This window comes from Pleurodeles waltl, chromosome 8, assembly GCF_031143425.1.
Source record: "Pleurodeles waltl isolate 20211129_DDA chromosome 8, aPleWal1.hap1.20221129, whole genome shotgun sequence".
NCBI lineage: Eukaryota > Metazoa > Chordata > Amphibia > Caudata > Salamandridae > Pleurodeles > Pleurodeles waltl.
In genome coordinates this window covers 55095731-55114869 of record NC_090447.1, presented here as the reverse complement: position 1 = coordinate 55114869, position 19139 = coordinate 55095731, and the positions used below count along the sequence as shown (strand labels likewise).

The 19139-nt window shown below is 44.4% G+C and overlaps 1 protein-coding gene across 1 annotated transcript in view; it reads right to left on the bottom strand.

The window, feature by feature from the left end:
* The window catches only part of LOC138249399 (olfactory receptor 52P1-like), a 40695-nt gene that overhangs the window by 2825 nt on the left and 18731 nt on the right, over positions 1-19139 (bottom strand). The gene's annotated exons all lie outside the window — the stretch shown is intronic.

Sequence of the window (19139 nt, the reverse complement as noted above, 5' to 3'; positions counted from 1 at the left end):
AAGGAGCACCCGTGTGCATTGCTTACAGATGTTGGGGTATGTTAGACCTGTTAAACTTAGGGTGATCTTCCCCCAAGCTTGTTTGTAATTTTCCCTTCATTTTTGTTTGGCCTTAGGACTCTTAGCACCTTACCACATGCTTGTGCTCACTATTCTAAATATGTTAAAATTGGCTTAGAAATAATTGGCATATTTACTTCACTTTTAATTCCCTTGTATATTTGCATCCAATATTCTCAGGGCCTGTAAATTAAATGCTCCTAGTGGGTCTGCAGTACTTATTGTGCTCCCCACTTAAGTAGCCTCTTAAAACATGTCCCAGGTCTACAATTGGAGTCTGATGCAGTTTTAAACTGACAATACAACTTGTCAATATAACCCTTTGCAAAGCCTTAAGCTCACTTTTTATTGCATATAAGTGATCCCTAAGGGAAGCCGTAGGTAGTCAATAGGTGAGGGTCCATTATAATTAAAAGGTTGACCATATACTTAAATGTTTTATATCTGCTGGTGGAGAAAAAAATCCTCAATCTGTTTTTCACTACTGTGAGGCATGCCTGTGCCACAGGATAGCATTGGTGTGCTTTATTACATTTAATAAATGCTAACACTTGATTGAGAACAGATACCAGTTTCATGAAGGGTATCTTTGAAATGGTAATTAAACATCTTCTTTAATGGTAAATTCGGATTTTGAATTAAAATTTTGAAAATGACACTTTTAGAAAGTTGCCATTTTTCCTGCCCTTTGTTATTTGGTTCCTGCAGCCTGTCATACATCCCATGACTGGGTGTAGTTGGCAGTCAGGCTTTGTGAGTCTCTCCCAGACATTCACACAATAAAGGGATTTGGTGTGCCTGAATGGGGCACCTGCTGGCAGGATGGGGGTGGAGCTTCACATAGCCCCACTTGCAACTGAATACACTCTGTCCTGTCTTCACACAAAGGACTTGTCACCAATGTATTGTCCCTGCAGCCAGCTTGGAACCGTGGTAGGGGAGTCAGGAATTGCCAAAGGCTTCAAACAGAAACCTCTAGAAACTTCTCCTTCCTCAAAGAAGGCATCAAGTATTAAACTAGTGCCCTCAGACCCCCTCTCCAGTTCACTTTCTGGACCTGCCTAAGGACCTTCAGAGGACTGCTTGCTACTGCGGCCTGCTCTGTACTCCACAAGACTGCTTTGCTGCATGTGGAAGAACTGCTTTACTGCTTGGACTCTGCCTTGAAACCTCAGAGGCCTGCCCTGTTGCCTAACCCCTGCTTAATCACTTGAAGCCGGGACTACTAGAGTGCCTACAAGGGCTTGTTTGCTGGCCTCCTGTTCAGACCCACAGGGACATAATAGGCTTTCCCCATCTTGAACCTTTACCTGGATCCAGCTGGAGTGAGGCCTGAACCTCCAGGTGGTGCCCCCCCAGTCCTGGACTCTTAGTTGCAGTAGTAAATCTTCACTGCTTCTTTGCCCAGTTGCTTCCGGACGACAATGGTCCCTCCTTGCCCTGTTGAAATTTACCTTTTTAGTACATGTTCCTTCAATATATCCCTTAAGTCCAAAGGTAAGCGGTGAATGGACCCAATCCATTTCTTGTATTGGACCTCCACCCTATTGTGATTGGCCATATTCTTTTACTTTGACCTGGTCTTGTGTGACCAGGTACCATGGCTGGTGTTTGGATCTTTTAAGAGTAAGGTTTTACCTTGAATTAAAAAAATTCATAACTCTGTTAGTGTTGGGATTTTCGTTGTTTTGGTGAGAAATAATTCACTATTTTTCTAAATTGGTGTGTAGTTTACTTTGTGTTTGTGTTTTCACCTAATTGCTGATCATGTGCTGCTTAAATAATTTACACACTGCATCTAAGTTTTTTGCAACGCTACGAAGGGTAATGCACAGATAATGTAGTGATAGGTTCACCCTGACAGGGATTGTGGCTGTTGTTTGACAATGGGTAATACCCAAGTCAACCAACAACCCAACTTCCCACAGGATAAGTATATAGGACTGTTGCATTGAGGTTGTCTCAGATTTATCCTCAGTATTGCTTCAACGAGGGGCAGCTCCAGAGCATGTGATGTGAGTCAGCCTGTGATTTGTTACAGCAGGGACAACAAAGGTCTGCAGTGGAGAAGATGTGATTAAACCATTCTGCTGTAGGATAGGCCCTATGTAAGACTGAGTATTTTACATATTTCATGGGAGCATTCTGAGAAATAGTATGGGTCGTGTAATGCTCTGACTAGGTCAAACTCCCAAATATCCTGATGTCCTTATAGTGAGACCTGTGTGCTTGTGAAACATCATACAGCCATGAGATTAAACACAGCTGAGTGCCCATTGTCAGTTGCACCTATAGTATGCATGTGTCTTTCTTTCTAAGCCATGATATTTCAGTGTGTGCAGCAGGCAATGCTTATCCATGTATAAGCAAGGAATTGGTATTTATTGATTCAGAAGAACGCAATGAGTTCTTCAGAGCTGAAAAGGCATCCATCTTGGAAAAGATCCACCAGAGTAAAAATGCTTGCCTCACTCAAATAACCCGGTTCGGCAACTCTGAGTTACCCTTGGTGCTTCAGTAAGCCTATAAGTGGTACAGCTAGTGCATACCAGGTGACATGTGTCGTCAGTATTAAACTCTTGCCTAAACAGCTGTATGTTTCTTTCATCAAGTGGGGCATTGTGTTTTTAGGTTTGACCTTAGGTAATAGTAGTTGCAGTACCTCTTCAGCCTTACTCCCACTTGGTTTCAGCCAAGAATCTGTAAGCTGTCCAATCCTGTAACCACTAGAGCTCTTCGAAAGATGTGCTACCATTCAGATCTTCCCCATGGGTAGTTAGAGTTTTGCCAAAACAATTATATGGTGGCCACTGCCCCATACTGGTTCGGTAACCAGAGCATCTAGATCTTGAAAGAATGTATTTTTGAGCACTGCAGGGATATTTGTGAAATAGTTGAATAGCCACGGAAGCATGTTCATTATAGATAAGGTTATACGGTCGTAGTTTGTTGGTGGTAGTCCCTTCCAGAAGGCAATCTGGAATGCAGTGCTATCATTACTATAATAATTATCCCCTCAAATGTGTCAGTGAAAGCATAATAAATTTGAACCCCAAGTAACAGAAAGTCGAGGCTCCCACATGAGGGGGGTCATCTCCCAAATCAATGTTTATTATCAGCTCACCCAGGCAAAAAGGGAAAAGACAGAATTTGGCCCAATTTACCATGAGTTCTGCTGATGCACCAGATCTGTGTAAGATATCACCTATATTGTTGTGTCTAGCTTGTACATCCTTAAATATATGAGCATGTCATCTACATATTTTGATATCACATGTGTTATATCACATAGGGTGACTCCCTACTGCACAGCAGTCACACAACCTGGGGTTCTATAGCAAATACAAATAACAAAAGAGACAAGGGTCAACCTTTCCTTTGTCGCCTTGCAGACTGTGCATGGTTCAGAAAAGACCCTGCCTAAATGGATTCAACAAAGGTGATGCTACATAGCATGAAAAGCTGCAGAGGCCGGACTGGGACACAATAACAGAGTGGCAGGAGGAGCCCTGACTGACGGGCTCTAGAAGTAGCTGGGTCCCCCAGGTGGCGGCTGAGAAGGTCACCCGGTTGAGGCCCAAGATGGAGTGTAGAGTAACATACCATGAGAGGGTCTGACTCCAATGGAGGCGGTAGGGGAGTGGCTTTCATGGGAGCATGGAATTGGAGGCCCGGCTCTAGAGGGTGTGCGGACAGTTTAGTGGCCTGTGGAGGTAGGGCCAGTGACTTCTTCCCCCAAGTGGCCTATAGATGCAGTCTGGTGGTGTGGAAAAGCCCCTAGTAATGAGAGGAAGCATGGTCTGGTTGGGGACTGCATGACAGTCACTAGACTGTGTGGTTTGGCAGTCCCAGGAATCCCATGGTCAGTACCGCAGCACTGAGATGCCCCTGAACTCAGTACCCCTGTGGGCTGAGAACTGAAAGCCCGTTGACTGAGAACTGAGATCCTGTGCCCCTCTGGTTGCCTATAGCCAGTTGGGGTGTTCCTGCGAGGTGTGATGGGCATAAACAAGACAGTCGCCCCTGTCTAGGGGGAAAATGTACAGAGGGGCACCCGTCCATCGTGTTTATTGTGGACATGATTTGTTTGTGGACTCTGCCGGAATTCGCTATCAGGTTGTTTTGAGGTGAAGCATGCACATAGGTCCCTGACCACCAGTGTGCTGCTGGGGACCCCCAATACTCATTATAGCCCGGCTCCTTACCTTTGTGGACAGGGAAGCAATACTCAGGGAGGCCCAGAAGTGAGGTGAGCTGTTCTCTGGTGGGGCCATGGTTATGCTCTTCCCTGACTACACTTTGAAGAGTCAACAGCAGCGATTCACCTTCCAGGCTATCAAGGAGAAGCTTCAGACCAGGCAGATCATGTACATGGTGCAATTCCCAGCAGGCCTCAAAGTCATCCGTAGTGACCACACAATGTTTTAAGATACTACAGCGAGTGCCTGGGCCTGCATTCAGGAGCGCCTGGTCCCCCGGTCTTGGGAACATGAGACACCCTTCGCTCCCCGTAAAGGCTCAGCTGTCACTCCCTGGAGGCAGTTGCCTTGGTATAGCAGGAGGAAAAGATGGTGGCATACATTGCAGGAAGCGATGCCGTACTGCCTGAGGCACCTGAGATCAGCGTATTTGGAGATCTCCCTCATACATAGAGAGGAGAGAGAGCAATGGCCGATCTGAAATTTGCTGGGCCCTTTGCACCTCCACAGTATGTTGAACAGTTGTAACTGATCAGGGACCATGGAAGGCCTAACCCTGGTGTTGTTATGTTTGTTTAGAGAATTTTAGTTATGTGTTCAATTGGGCAACAGCTTCCTCCTCTGGTTGCCATCCTCCAAGTGGGTTGTTGTTCAAATTTCATGAATCTTACTTCCTTTTTACACAATTGGGGTATGTAGCCTCACTCAGGTCTCTCTTACATGTTCCTTCTTGCTTTGTCAACTTCAATGGTTTGGAAAACAGTGGCAGGTCTCTTAGGGGAATACACCATAGTCACATAGTCACCTGGAATGTGAATTGCCTTAATGGCAAGATTTAGAGGGGGCAGTCATGGCTTATGCTAAGAGGCCTGTCCCTCATGCTCCAAGAAACAAATCGTCAGGCACCAACTGTTCCTTTCTGGGTTACACAAAGGGGTTCAGGTGAGTGGAACTTTTTCTAAAAAAGACATTACCACCAGTGGTTAGGGAGGTACACATTGACTCTCAGGGGCAGTTTATGGTTAAACTTCAGACACTTGAGGGTCTAGCATGGAAGCTGGAGAGTGTGTATGTTTCCTCTCAGATGCTGGGCACGACTCTGGAGGTGGTGGCAGGACATTTGATTGTGGATGCACCTGCGTTCACGTTGCTGGGTGAGGATTTCCTTGAGGAGATAAGGCTGAAGACAGACACAACCTCTGCTCTCGCGGTCACTCAGTCCACACACCTTTGATGCTGGGCTGATGCACTGGGGTTAGTACGTGCCTGGTGGCTGCAATACCACATCAAGTGGCAGTTCACATATTATTCCCTTCCCCACGGCACCTCCGCCTGCCTGGATTATTTTTTACTTCCCTGCTCAGAGATTTAATTAGTTATACAGCCCTGTACCCTTACCCGGAGACTCTCAGATTATTCCCCAGTATTTCTGACAGTCTAGGGTAGACGTTGTGGTAAGGGGGTCTAGTGTGGTTAAACACATGCTGGTTTCAAGATAGTGACTTTGAAGAGAAAATGAGGGACACCCTCAACAAATACTTTGAATTCAATAAAGACACTGCCTCCTCCTCCCCCACTACTCTCTTGCAGGTGTTCAAAATGGTTTCTCATCAGTGGTCGGGTCCAATAGGCGTAGGAAGGGAGAGCTGCTTAGTCTAGTGGATGACACTACAGGCCTTGAGCAATTGGTTCAGGCTTCCCATTCACAATCAGTGTTAAGTAGGCTTAGCCAGGCTTGTCTGGACCCCTCCCCCCCAAGTTGGCCTGGCTTCATTCCCAGGGTCGGGTGTATAAGATGGGGAAACAAGGTGGGTAAGTTGATATACTGGCAGACAATGGCACCAGTGCAATCTGGTGGCGGAGCTGCGAATAGCGGCAGGTGGGACACTGAGGAGTCGGACCTCTTGGTGCGGGAATTTGCCTGGTATTTCCAGGCCCTTGATCCCAACAGGGAACTTGCTTGCCTAGAACACAACAGGTCCATTATTTATGGAAAGCGGAGACCACGATTGCCACTTACTGCTGAGGAGCTACAGAAAGTGATTTTCAAGGTGCCTTCCGGGAGCACCCTGGGTCCTAATGGGTTTCCACTAGAACTAGAGATATTTATCCCTATTAATTCCACATTTTCTGGTGCTGTATGAGGATGCCTATATCTCTGGGATTTCAAGGGAGTGACTATCATGGTCATTCTTAATCACGACATACCCCCAGAAGAATGCCGGTCATAGCGCTTTACCTTCTTAATCAACTTAGAGGTGAAAAAGGTGTTGTCTACGCGCCTGGCCACGGTGATAAAATGAGTAGTGCATGCTGTCCAGAATGGCTTTATGCTGGGCAGGAGCACTAGACATTGCCTGCACCACCTACATTTGGCACTTGCTCACTCTGATGATCTGTTGGCCAACACTTCACTCCTCCTGGTCGATCTAGAATGGGTCTTCAATGTGATGCCTTACCTCTTACCAGTCCTCACAAAAATCCGCTTTGGACCCTGATTCAACCCATGGGTATCGTTACTGTGTACAAATCTGTGGGTCCAGATCCAAGTCAACTGAGCCCTCTCACATATGTTCAGTATAGAAAGAGGCACTTAGCAGTGTGGCCCCATTTTTTACCCGTTATTCACCCTGGTGAAGGATCCTCTGCCTGAGAACATTCAGACTGATGCTAGACTTATTGGCTTTGAGTGGAAGGATGGAGCAGAGGATCATGTTTCACTGTATGCAGGCAATGTGCTTCTTTTCTTTCAGAGACCTTGCAAAACTATTACATTGCTCATGGAGATCCTACAGATCCTCCCTTGTTTTTTTTTTATATGTTCCCTTATATGTTCTATGGCATTACCCCCACCAACCAGAGTGTCTTTTGAGAAGTGTCAGTTATCTTTGTTCAAGGCAGGGTTAGAGGGGGAGGGTATCAGAATACACTATTAGGCCTTGTAGTTAGTCAATATCAATGACTGGTTCTGAGTGGAGAGAGGGGACCCCGCTCACCAGCTGGATCTGGAATTGCTGCACCTTTATGGATGAATTCCTTTGCTGTACAGCAGGGCACACCCTCACCACAGCCACCTGTCACACAGGTTCCTATTAGCTGCTCATTTGGGGATGTTTGCCACATGAAATGGCATGATAGGCTTATGGGGACGACTCCCATTTGACATGGGATGTTCTTGGCTGAGACGGCAGGCCTTGAAGCGTTTTGATTTTGGGACCTTATTGGTGTCTCCACATTGGATATGTCTGGAGGGAAAGGCGCATGCAGTAATTCCAAGAGCTGGTGGCTGAGTTCCACTTACACTTCTCTCAGTCCTATAGCTACCTTCAGTTGTGCCATTCTCTGGAGGGCTTCAAAGGAAGAATGGATACTCTCCCAGAGTTTAACCCATTAGAATGTAAATTAGTAATTGATGGGCTGTGTGGGGTGGGGGAATTTTATGTTTATATTAATCACTGGTTGGTAACACACCAGACCACCTGAAGGCCTTTAGGACAAGGTAGGAAGAGTATGTAGGGGCCCCTAATGATGAGGAGCGGGCCAAGCCAAAAATGGCCTCAAAGAAGCTGGCTATCTCTATGCACTTCTGCTTAATCCAGTTTACATACTTCATTGGATTTACCACTTCCCAGCACATATATGGCACATGGAGCATGCCCAAGGCCCTGAATGTGTACAATGTTGTCATTCTCCAGACTACTTTTATCATGTACTGTGAGACTACCCAGTGGTACATGAGAATTGGAACAAGGTTAACAGCCGGATCGGGTGAGTGATGGGACTGCTATTGGCTTTGGCCCCTAAATTGGTTCTGCTGGGGATACTGGACTCGTTGGAGGAGCCATGAGCGCCCTTGTTGTCATGGCTTATTTGGTGGCCAAGATAGATCTGGTCAGTCGCTGAAGAGAAGTACAGACCCTGTCACTGCACAAAGGGGTTAGGGGCATGGACAACTGTGCAGGTATGGAAGAAGTAGTGTTTAAGACACAAGGGTTCTGCAGAATAGGAGCAAATTTTGGCCCCGCGGACACGATTGAAGGGTCCTGTGAACTGATTGTGCAATCAGGTGCATGGGTGGCTTGCTCCTTCTGTTCGTATGGGAAATCACCTGTCACTGGACCAGAGATAGTATTTTGTGTTTGTAGTACATATGGCTTTCCTATGTAACACCTTTCATTTGAATGTATACCCTATAGGCCTGAGTTTTGTGTGTTATTGTTTCAATTTAAATATGAAAACAATAAAATGTATTATTAAAAAAAGAGTGTTGAAAGCTTTCCCAGTTCAACAAAAAATGGGCCGAGTGGAGGAGTCCTTTCAATTAGATGAAAGAGTATTCTGATACAAAGCAAATTATTTTTCCTGGAGTAAAACCCATTCTGGTCTTGGTGTATAAGGTCCAGAAGCATCTGCATGTATCTGTCTGCTAGACTGTTGCTTAAAATGTTAGTCATTTTCCAGGATCACTATGCGTTGGTGGAAGAGATTAGGCTACTGGTTGGGGGGAGGGGTGAATCCCTACTCAAGCAGGAGCCACAATTCTTTTTAGGGTGAAGTCACGAGCAAACCCTACATTAACCTTTCCTCAACCCTTGGGTATCTTAGCACATAGCAGTCAGGTTTAACTTAGAGGCAACGTGCAAAGTAATTGTACAGCAATTCAAGCAGTAACACAGTAAAAACCACAAAGGATCCCACACCAGAGTAGAAAAATAGAGTGATGTTAAAAAAAAAATGTTAATATGTTAATTAAAAAAAACAAGGCCAAACGACAAAAATCTAGTTGGTAGAAACGGAGACATGCGGAAACAGTTGAGCGACAATTGAGGCAAGATGTCGAACGCTAAGTGCTGTTTGTTTGCCGACGCCCCCCTATCCCGGGCTCTGTACTATGACATGGTGAAGCAGTGCAGTAGTGGCTCAAGGAAGGGAAAGTGAAGAGGCATTCCAATGCTCTCTCTGGGCCACTGGGAGATGTGAGGCATGGAGCTGTGCGCTGGTGAGAACAATTAACTCCCTGGGAGGCCAGTGTGGATAAAGTTCTCAGGTGTCGTCTATGTTGTTTTGGTGCAGATCAGCACACGCTGTTCTTCCTGCAGAGCCTGCCGGACTGTGTATCGGCTCTGCAATGAATTACACCAACGTCACCAAGGCGTCTGAGGATATTATGGTGCCAAAACTTACTTGTGGGGCTTGAGAGAAGACAAATGGTGTGGTGCCTGGAGGACGGTCAGTGCTTGGGGTCGGGATCCAAAAACAGGAGCGGACTAGTGGGGCCCCTGCAGGTAGGCGGGCTGAAGTAGGCTCTTCCAAACCTAATAAACTTGTTGATGTAGCTTCTAAGACCTTACATAGTATTGACTGCATTACACATGCAATGTGAGGGGTCGAAGCTAACTATCACATACTTTTTTCATGCTGAGGAGTAGACTAGCACGCGCAGGGTGTCGAACTCCCACCTTATGGGAATGCAAGAAGGAGCTGCAAACTGTGAGAAAGAAATAGTGGTCCCCTCGGCACGTAGGAAAAGTGAGGACTGTAACACTGTGGGGATGTGACACTGAATTGGCACATTCAATTTACTTGTAAGCCCCTAGTAAAGTGGTACTACATGTACCTGGGGCATTTAAATTACATGCTATCAGTAGGGCTGCAGTAACCATTGTGCCACACACTAGGGTAGCCTTTTAAATATGTTTCAGGCCTGTCATTTCAGACCTAAACCTTCTTTTTTAATGCATGTAAGTCACCCATAGGGTAAGCCTTAAAAGGGCCAAATGGCAGGGTGCAGGCAATGTAACTAAAACATCTTTAGGTTTTACATGGCCTAGTCATGAAAAACTCCTAAATTCATTTTTCCCTAATATAAGGCCAATTGTCCCCATTGGATAACATTGGGTTACGTTATTACCTTTAATAAGTGTTAATATTTGATTAGGAAAAGACAGGGATGTCAAGTTTGAACTCAAACGATTTGTAATTTTAAATCATCTTTCATGGTAAAGTCAATTTTCAAGAAACAGTTCTGAAAATTCCACTTTTTGAAAGTTGGCATTTTCATGTCCAAACAATTCGGACCCCTGCTGTCAGTGTTCTGTATCACAATATCTATGAATGGCTTAGCTGTTAGGTTTTGCATATTCCTTTGAGACAGTGAGACAAAGGGGTCCTAGGTGTTGGCAGGATGGGCCAGGATAGCTGGAGGTGGAGCTGTTACCTTCCCTAATTATACTTCAAATAATTGACACCAGCGACTCTTCAAAGGAACCTGACACTAGACTTTTTTCACCCTAGACTTCTTAGCAGGGACAGAAGGACCTTTCCAGTTGGAAGGGTAGACTAGGGTGTTCCCCCACTTCAAATCCTGGCACCAGGTACAAATATCGAACCCAGTCGGATCCCCACAGAATTGTGGTTTAAGGCAGAGCCTCACTGAGGTTTTAATGGCACTGGGTGCTCCGGTGCACACTTTCCAAATCCTCCAACCAGCAACATGCTATGCAAGCACTCCATCTGCAGTTTTAGATCAGTGTGCATTTGGTGACTTAACTGAGTCACACCAGCCATATTCAAGTGCCTATCGCTGATCAAAGTAGGCTCTCAGGCTCTGATGGAGAAGTCCCCTCACACAGGCCACTGATGTCAATAGATGGCTGACTGTAAAAAAATCAGGGCTTGAAGCCTCCAGGCTCAGAGCCACAATAAGACACAGTTAACATGTTTGGTGCCCCAGAGATATCACTTCCCGATCCCCTGAAGGTAAGCACCTTCTACTGAGGTACAGAATGCTTATTTAAATTGTAGAAAGACAATATCCCTAATGTAATACATTGCAAAATGGGATGAAATCAACAAATAATCCTTATTTGCTTGTTTTCATGAACATTATTTACAATCATTACCCATCTTCTAGTCACTAGCAAACATCTTACTCACTGTCATCAGGAGCACTTAATCTGCTGAACATTTTAGACCCATTAATATTGCGTTTTGAACAGCATGGTATTGTGTCAACTTATTTTACAAGCATTGCTTCTTTATTGTTAAACTGTGTTGCTATTCTACTTATTTAGCAGATTTTGTACAATGTATTGTGCTATATTTTTATGTATCATTTCTGTAAAATAATACAAATAATAATACAAAAAGACAAAACGTATGTATAAATTGAGATATCCAGAATTGCAGACTCCTGGAATTCTTTGTGAATTCAAGAAAATCAGCTTGAAATCTGAAGAGTATATTCTGATGTATAAATTTTCCCCTAGATTTCTTACATTGAGAGTATCTTTCCAAGCATCAGGTTGGTCAAGAAAATGTTCCCAGTTCTCTCGAGCTGGCATGTGATGCCATGTGACTTTAGCTGAAACCCTGCCTCCTGGAAATTAGGTTCTGTAGTACAACATGTACCAAATGGAATGCGTGCTTCAGTTCCTGTTTTTCATGTCTTATTGACAGAGGTCCAAAATGGGGTTGCACAAAATAAGCAGATCCAAAACTGAGAGAAATCTGTCATTGCTGCATCTGCCTGACCCTGATTAGGAAAAAGGATGAAAGCAGGTAAAATGGCCTGAGAAAACTAGGAATTTCCAATTCCATGCTTTATGGAACATGCAGAACGAGGAATAATGTGCTACCCAATAATGTCGAGGGACTGACAATGTAAATACTGAAATGGTAAATACATTATAATTATTACAATGACTGATCTAATGACAGTACTCGTCCAGGCATATTTCCCACCAGAAGAATGTGCGTGCAGCACTTCCCTGGTGGGGCACCGGAGGAACGTGTAGGCAGATGTGGCACACTGACTTATCTGCTGGAGAAATTGCATTTATGTTGATTGTCAGAGGTTGAGGCAATGTACTTATATGCAGTTAGCATTAAGTTCAACACATGTCCTTCAAGATGGGAATTTTGCCCAGAGCAGAGTTCTTTCCAGGTGTTCCACTGACAAACATTACTCAGTTTTCAAAAAACAGTTAGCTTCAAACCATTTCATGGATACTGCAAAGACATGCTTGTCAGACCTACATACTATCTGCATGTAGTACCAGGGATCATACCACCACTCTCAGCCTGGTAACTCATAGTTGGAAATTGGGTTATTGGTTGGGGGGGTTGAACCCCTACTCAAGCAGGAACCACAATCTCTGTCAGGGTGAAACACAAGCATACCCCAATGTAACCTGTACTTAACCCTCTGGTATCTGGTCAAACAGCAGTTAGGCTTAACTTTAAGCAATATGTTAAGTATTTATACATCACTTCAAACAGTAATAAAGTGAAAACACACCACAAGAAAAATCCCACCCCAATTTACAAAGTAAGCTTAAAATGTAATAAATTACATGAGACCAAAATGACAAACATCCAATCAGTAGGACCAGAGAAATGCTATTGGAACATTTTAGGTATAGTGTCGAAAAGCACAAAGTGAAAACTGTGATTATCTGGAAATGTAGTACTGGGACCACATCATAATTTCAGAGCAACCATAGTGGAGCATGGGCCAGATACAAGGCTACGTTATCCCAGCCGAACAATAGTACCCTAAATCCTGGTTGCGGAGTGTTGAGAGATTCTGCATCAAGGATGCGTCATGCAACAGCATTTTTGAATAGCTGGGAGGATGTGATGTGTTGTGTTGCATTGTCAAGAATGGCATTGATGCGTGTCTTGTGATGTGAAGTCCTGCATCGAAGATGTGTTGTGCACCGGGTGATCCATAGAAGCTGCAATGCTGCAATGGGGAGGAAACCTGCATCATCATCGAGGTTGAAGTCAGAAAGGGGCTTGCCATGTGAAGCCCTGCATCAAGGATGCACCATGCAGCAGCAGGTTCAGGGAGGCTGCGATGTGAAGTCATGTTTGAGGATGCATCGTGCAGCGGCAGTTCCTAAGTGGAACTGCAGAGAGATGCGTTGTGCTTTGCTGTTTCTGCCAACAGGTTCACAACTGGACTGGCAGAGAAACTTCAGGCCCACTTTGCAGAGTCAATGACTGGGATGGCACCATTTGTGGAGTCAAGACTCATAGCAGATAGTGTCCAGTTGCTGGGTTCAAAGTGGTTGGAGCCTTTTCTGTCGCTGAGACTTCTGATTTAAAGGCCAGCCAACTAGCCCTTGAGGACACTCTGGTGGCCCTGAGTTCAAGATGAAAGTTCAGTTCTTTCACTCAGGCTGCAGGGCAGAAGAGTAACAGTTCAAAGGAGTACTGAAGAGTTGAGACTTAGGGCCCAATATTTATACTTAGTGCCAACTTTGAAGTAGGAGATGTAGGATGTGCCAACACCCAAAGGTATTTGGTATTCTCTCTCCCTGCCCTGGCCCAGGCTTTTTTCGGGTCACAAAAAACTAGTGCCCAGGAAGAGCCTTTGTGATGTGCAAGTGTTGTAGGTGGCACCTCCTCCCCTAATCACTTCAGAGGTGGCCCATCCTGCCAACGCCTATTGATCTTTGTATCTCTGTCTGAGAATTTAGTAATGCTATCCTTTTGTGCCCTGACTGCCCCCATGTGTGACTGCTACTGGTGATTACTGATTCTAAAAGTGCCCTGGGCTGCACTTAGCAGGCCCAGGGCCAGTGCTCTGTCTTCTAAAGGAATATGGTAATTTGTGCAATAATAATTGACCAAAACAACTTACCTGTAAGACCATAGTATATGGTAGGGGATGTTTGTTTAGGGACTCCAGTGGACTTAATGCATTTTAGTGTGCACTGCTGCAGTGTCTGGTGTCATTTTAAAGCCAGGTCTGCCTTACAGGTTGATTTAGAAATATAACTGCCCGAATTAAAAGTACTTCTAAAGTCCAAAAATACCTTCTTGTAACTTATAAGTCACTCCTGCAGTCTGTTGTAGGTGCCCCAAGGGTAGGGTGCATTGTTGAAGAACACAGGGACGACCTAAAAGATATTATATATCCCCTTGTAGGGAAAAACAGCCACAGGTTTTTTTCCTCCACTGCAGTGCTGCTAGCCCCACAGGCCAACATGGTAAGGCAATATAAACTTTAATAACGTCTAACTTTTGATTGGAGTTAGCCAGCAACATGAGTCAAAGCATTAAAATATGAATTACAATAACACCAACAACTTGCTGAGGTCAGATCTATTATAACTATTGATGGAAAGTAGACTTGTACCTTACTATCCTGACATTACCTAAATCAGCAATACAGCAGCCTCTTCTGATTGATCAGACATTTTCAGCCTGGCCATGCTGCTCCCTGAGTAGGGGTCTGGTCCTAAAACAAAACAGCCATTTGGTGGGAAGATATCTGTGTCCTGGGGAGTTTCTCCATTTTGGTTTTTGAAGAATAGTGCATTCTGGATCAAAAATATGCCACACTTTGCAGGAAGTGGTCATAGCAGAGGGAGGTAACTCTACCCATATTGGTTTGATGTTACACCTACTCTTGCCTGCCCAGAATGGAGGATAAATAAGGCAGAGTGCAAGCAGCTCATCAGAACACAGACTGGAACAAAAGAATGAGTACTGCCCTGCTGGATCCTTGAACTGCATTACAGAAGGCTTGCACTCAGAAGGATTGCACCTGCTGCACTGTCAAGGCTCCACCAACGAAGGACCATGCCTGTCTTAAAGGAAGAGAAATAAACTTCCTGAGCAACCACAGGTAGGAAAATGCTGGATGGAATCACCTGCAAATCCAAAGAGAGGATCATCTCAGTTGACAAGTAGTAACTGGATTTAGCCTGGACTGTGCAGATGCATTGTGGGAGATTAAGTCCTTGAACCCCAGAGGCAATCCAGAGCTTTTGAACCCTTGTACGGTGCTGCTTGACACTGTTCAAACCAAAAGAAGTTACTCAGAAGAAGTTCTGAAAGTTTAGGACATTTTGGTAAAGTTTTGTTCAAAAACTCCAGAGGAAGACCAGCATTGACGACGACAGTCAAGCCAGCAACAGTGAACCGCGACTTGGCCTGACTACGCTGGTTTGTCCCACTGAAAGATCCAGAGCTCCTTGCCGTCTATGCCGAGAAGAAAGACTTCAAGGGCTCACAGAGGCATTGTGCGGCAGCAGGCGGCCATCACCGACGTGAACTCCAGGTTCGAGGACCTGATCACTCATTGTCAAGAAGGAAAGCTTCAAAAAAGTGATTATGTGTGAAGGTAAAATCTTGATCGGGAACTAGCACTCACCCTATCCAACCCACCCTCCATCAAAGTCAGCCTAAAATGTTGACTTTGTCCTGGTCCAACACAACCAGATAGATGCACGAAAGGCACTTCATGCTTTTTAGTGCCAGAATGCACTTTATTTCATCATTAAAATGTATATCTCCGCTTCCCTACATTGGATGTTTGTTGTTTTGGTGTAATTTTAAAGATACATTTTCTCTCTTTTTATAAATTGATATTGGATTTTTATTGGGTGGTGTCTTGTGCTTATTTTCGGTTTATCTGCTATTAAATGCTTTACATTTACCTGTTCCTTAAGTTAAGCCTGACTGATTGTTGCCAACTTACCAAGGGTTGAGCAAGGATTCATTTAATGAGATTTTACTGAATCTAACTAGTGATTGTACACAAACAACAAGATGATGGATGGAATGCTTGCATTCATCTCAGCCACTGGCAATTGCTCAGGCCACACCCCAATCCATTGTTTTTTTGCCCACCATGCCACCTCAGCTTGGACCTAGCATTTGTCACCCTACATGGGAAGGTTATGCCCAAATGCATGTCCCATGCTCACTATGCCATCGGATTCAAGCTTACCTGGCTGATGAGGTGTGATACCCTAAAATAGGACTCATGATGCTTGTTTCCAGCCCAGGGAGGACCTGGCCTGGCAGTTCAGTCTGGACTGTTCCCATGAGGACCAGGGTCAAGGCTGATTTGCATATGGCTGGGTCCAAACTGTAATTTCATGGTGAGAAAAAAAATGGTGGATTTAGGCTCAGATTCATGATGGGGTGAATTACTTTGTTCACCACTCTGTTCATCATCTGTTCTTTTTGCACTTATTAGTGATTGTGGCATTATTACTAGCTAAGGTGCGTACTTCCATCTACTAACAATCAACTTTCCTATAGGAAGCTATACACAAAGATCAAATGGCAGCTACACCTAGTTATGTGGTCCAAGATACAGGTTTGGCCAAGTAAGTGCCAACTGTGTAAAAGTAATACCTAATACGGGCTAGACCTATCTAGGGCAATGAGGGTGGGAACACCTAATAATTATGCAGAAAGAAAGAATACCCTCATTCACCATGGATTAATGAATATTAGAACATTGGAATGTTGGCATGTCCATTGAAGACAATGGACTGCTGCGGGCTTTTACAGGCCGGTAAAAGCCCGCAGCGCCAACATTCCAATGTTCGCTTTGTTCACAGCAACAGCTGTGAACAAAGCCTCACGGAGCCCGAGGGGATTTAAATCCCCTCGGGCTCCGTGAACATTTTTTTTTTTGTAATAGAACATTCTGCCCTTTGTGGCAGAATGTTCTAATAGCCTTAGAACCCGCCGTAGTGGGCTCTACCGGCTATTAAAGTCCCTCTCCCTTGTTAAATGCCCTCGCCTTCGGCTCGGGCATTTAACACGGGGAGCGGGCCTTTAATAGCCGGCAGAGCCCGCTACGGCGGGTTCTAAGGCTATATTCCAAAACAGACATGACATGCAGACCTATTTCACCATGTCACAGCTAAATTGCTTCAAAAGATCATTTAACAATTTCAAAAGAACAAATTAACATTCCACATCAAAAATACTATTAAACACATATCAAATTCTTTTATGAACAGTCATATTTTATATTTTCTAATATTTAGAATACAACTTCTTTGTCATTTGGTAGTTAGGAGAGTATATCCATGTATCATAACTTAGCTGGAATTTCCCACATGATCTACCAACCCACACAAATTGAGGCTGTGAGTTTGGCTATGTGACACTTATTTAGGACTAATCCAGCACCCTTTATCACTCCACAAGCATGGATCTGACCTTTCAGGCTTCGTGATCCTAGACACTGTCTGAATTTGAACCCTGCACACCATACCTATAAAAACTCACAGCCAAATTGGGCACTTTCCTGTTAACTGATACTCTCCCTGATGACACCTAGTAGACAAGCTTGATACTACACCAAATGCATTTACCTTCTCCTTCTGCAATCCACTCCTGTCCTCGCTATATGCCCTTCCTCCTTCCAGTATCATCTCACTTCCCACCTTCCTAAACTGTATCTCCCCTATATTTTTCTCACCTATTCAGGCCTCCCACCTCACAGTCCCTTCTGCCACATTATTACGTCCACTTCTCAAATGGCTCACTCTCTGTCCCCTTCAGAACTTCGACATCATGGTCTAGCTTCACAACTGTAGAATCTTTTCCAAACACCTCTCAAAGATCCAGTGAATCAGAACTCACCATGACCAGCCTGTCTTCTCAATGTTTCGCTGAGCCTCAACATCTTATTTCTCCCATTTTTTTACCACAAGTGAATACTGGCCCAACTTCTCATCATGCATTCTGGCAGCTTCACACTGGATGCTTTACATTGCCAGATAACAAAGGGGTAATGATTCTGAAATCCTCCAATTAAGGCTAGTCATGGTGTGCATAGAGATATAGTAATGTGCACTCCCCATCAAATAACAGTTGTCTGTATGCCTGTAGCAATCCCAAGATCATTGCACAATACCCAAATCCTCTCACACAGGACAGCGACATTCATGTACCACTCCCCTGTCAATGTTGCTGCTTCATGCTCAGTAAGTACAAAAGAACACAATAATTCTGCAGTGTTACTCCAAACTGTAAGATAAAAACATGCATTTCCATCTGAAAAAAAATATGTCCATGCGCGCATCCTTGTGTACCTTCGTACAGTGATGCAAAGAGAAAAAGAAAATTAGAGTCCAAGTAAATTGAAAGATACTGGCATATTACCTGTAGGAAAGTTTTCCTTTTTGCCTGGTCATCTCCAAACTCTTTGGACAGATACTGGTGGTTACTGACTCTTGACTGTGTCCTGTGTACTGCTAACCAGTCCCAGGGCCAGTGCTCTATGTAAAACGGATATGCAAATTAGGCAAATTATAATTAGCTATGCCACCCTACCTACCATAGGTGCACTGCTGTGGTGCACAGTGGCATTTTTAAAAGCAGGCCTGCCTTGCTAGCTGCTTTTGAGTTAAAGTTAACCTCCAATTCGACTTTGGAATTAAAAGTACTTCCAAAATATTAAACAACCTTATTTTTACTTGTAAGTCACCCCTAAGGTGTGCCCTAAGTGCCCCTAGGGATGGGTGCTATGCAAGTAGAAGCAGGGACTCTATAAAGGATGTTTTATAAGCCCTGGTGATGGCAAAATAGCCAAATTTGTTTTTCCCTCTCTGTAGTGAATGTGCTCCATAGGCTAACATGGGGAGACTTTATTTTTATTTAATACAGTCTCAGAAGGAGTTAATATTTCATGTATGGTATCAAACATATTCTTATACTAAATCCTCTACTTGCCATTGTTGAATTTAATATTAAGAACGCAAAGAAAGAGTTTTAGAACTCTACCCGAAAATTGCCAACATCAGCCCTGTAGTGCCCTTTTTTGATTTACCAGCCTCTGGCAGCCAGGCAAAGCTGCCTTTATGAGGTGTGAAGTGGCCCTGGCTGAGGACAAAGGAAGTGCCTGGGGGAGAAGAATTGCCTCAGCAAATGGTAAAACAGGATGGGAGAGAGCAGCCAAATTGTACTTTAGAGGAGGGTATTGTTCCAGCAAGTGGACCTCTGCCATTTCCTGCAAAACCAGACAACCAGGTACCCCCTGATTAGATTAGGAGAGGGCTGGAAAGGCGTGTGTTAAGGGAAACATAGCCACAACAGTAGGTGAGCTCAGCCAGACCT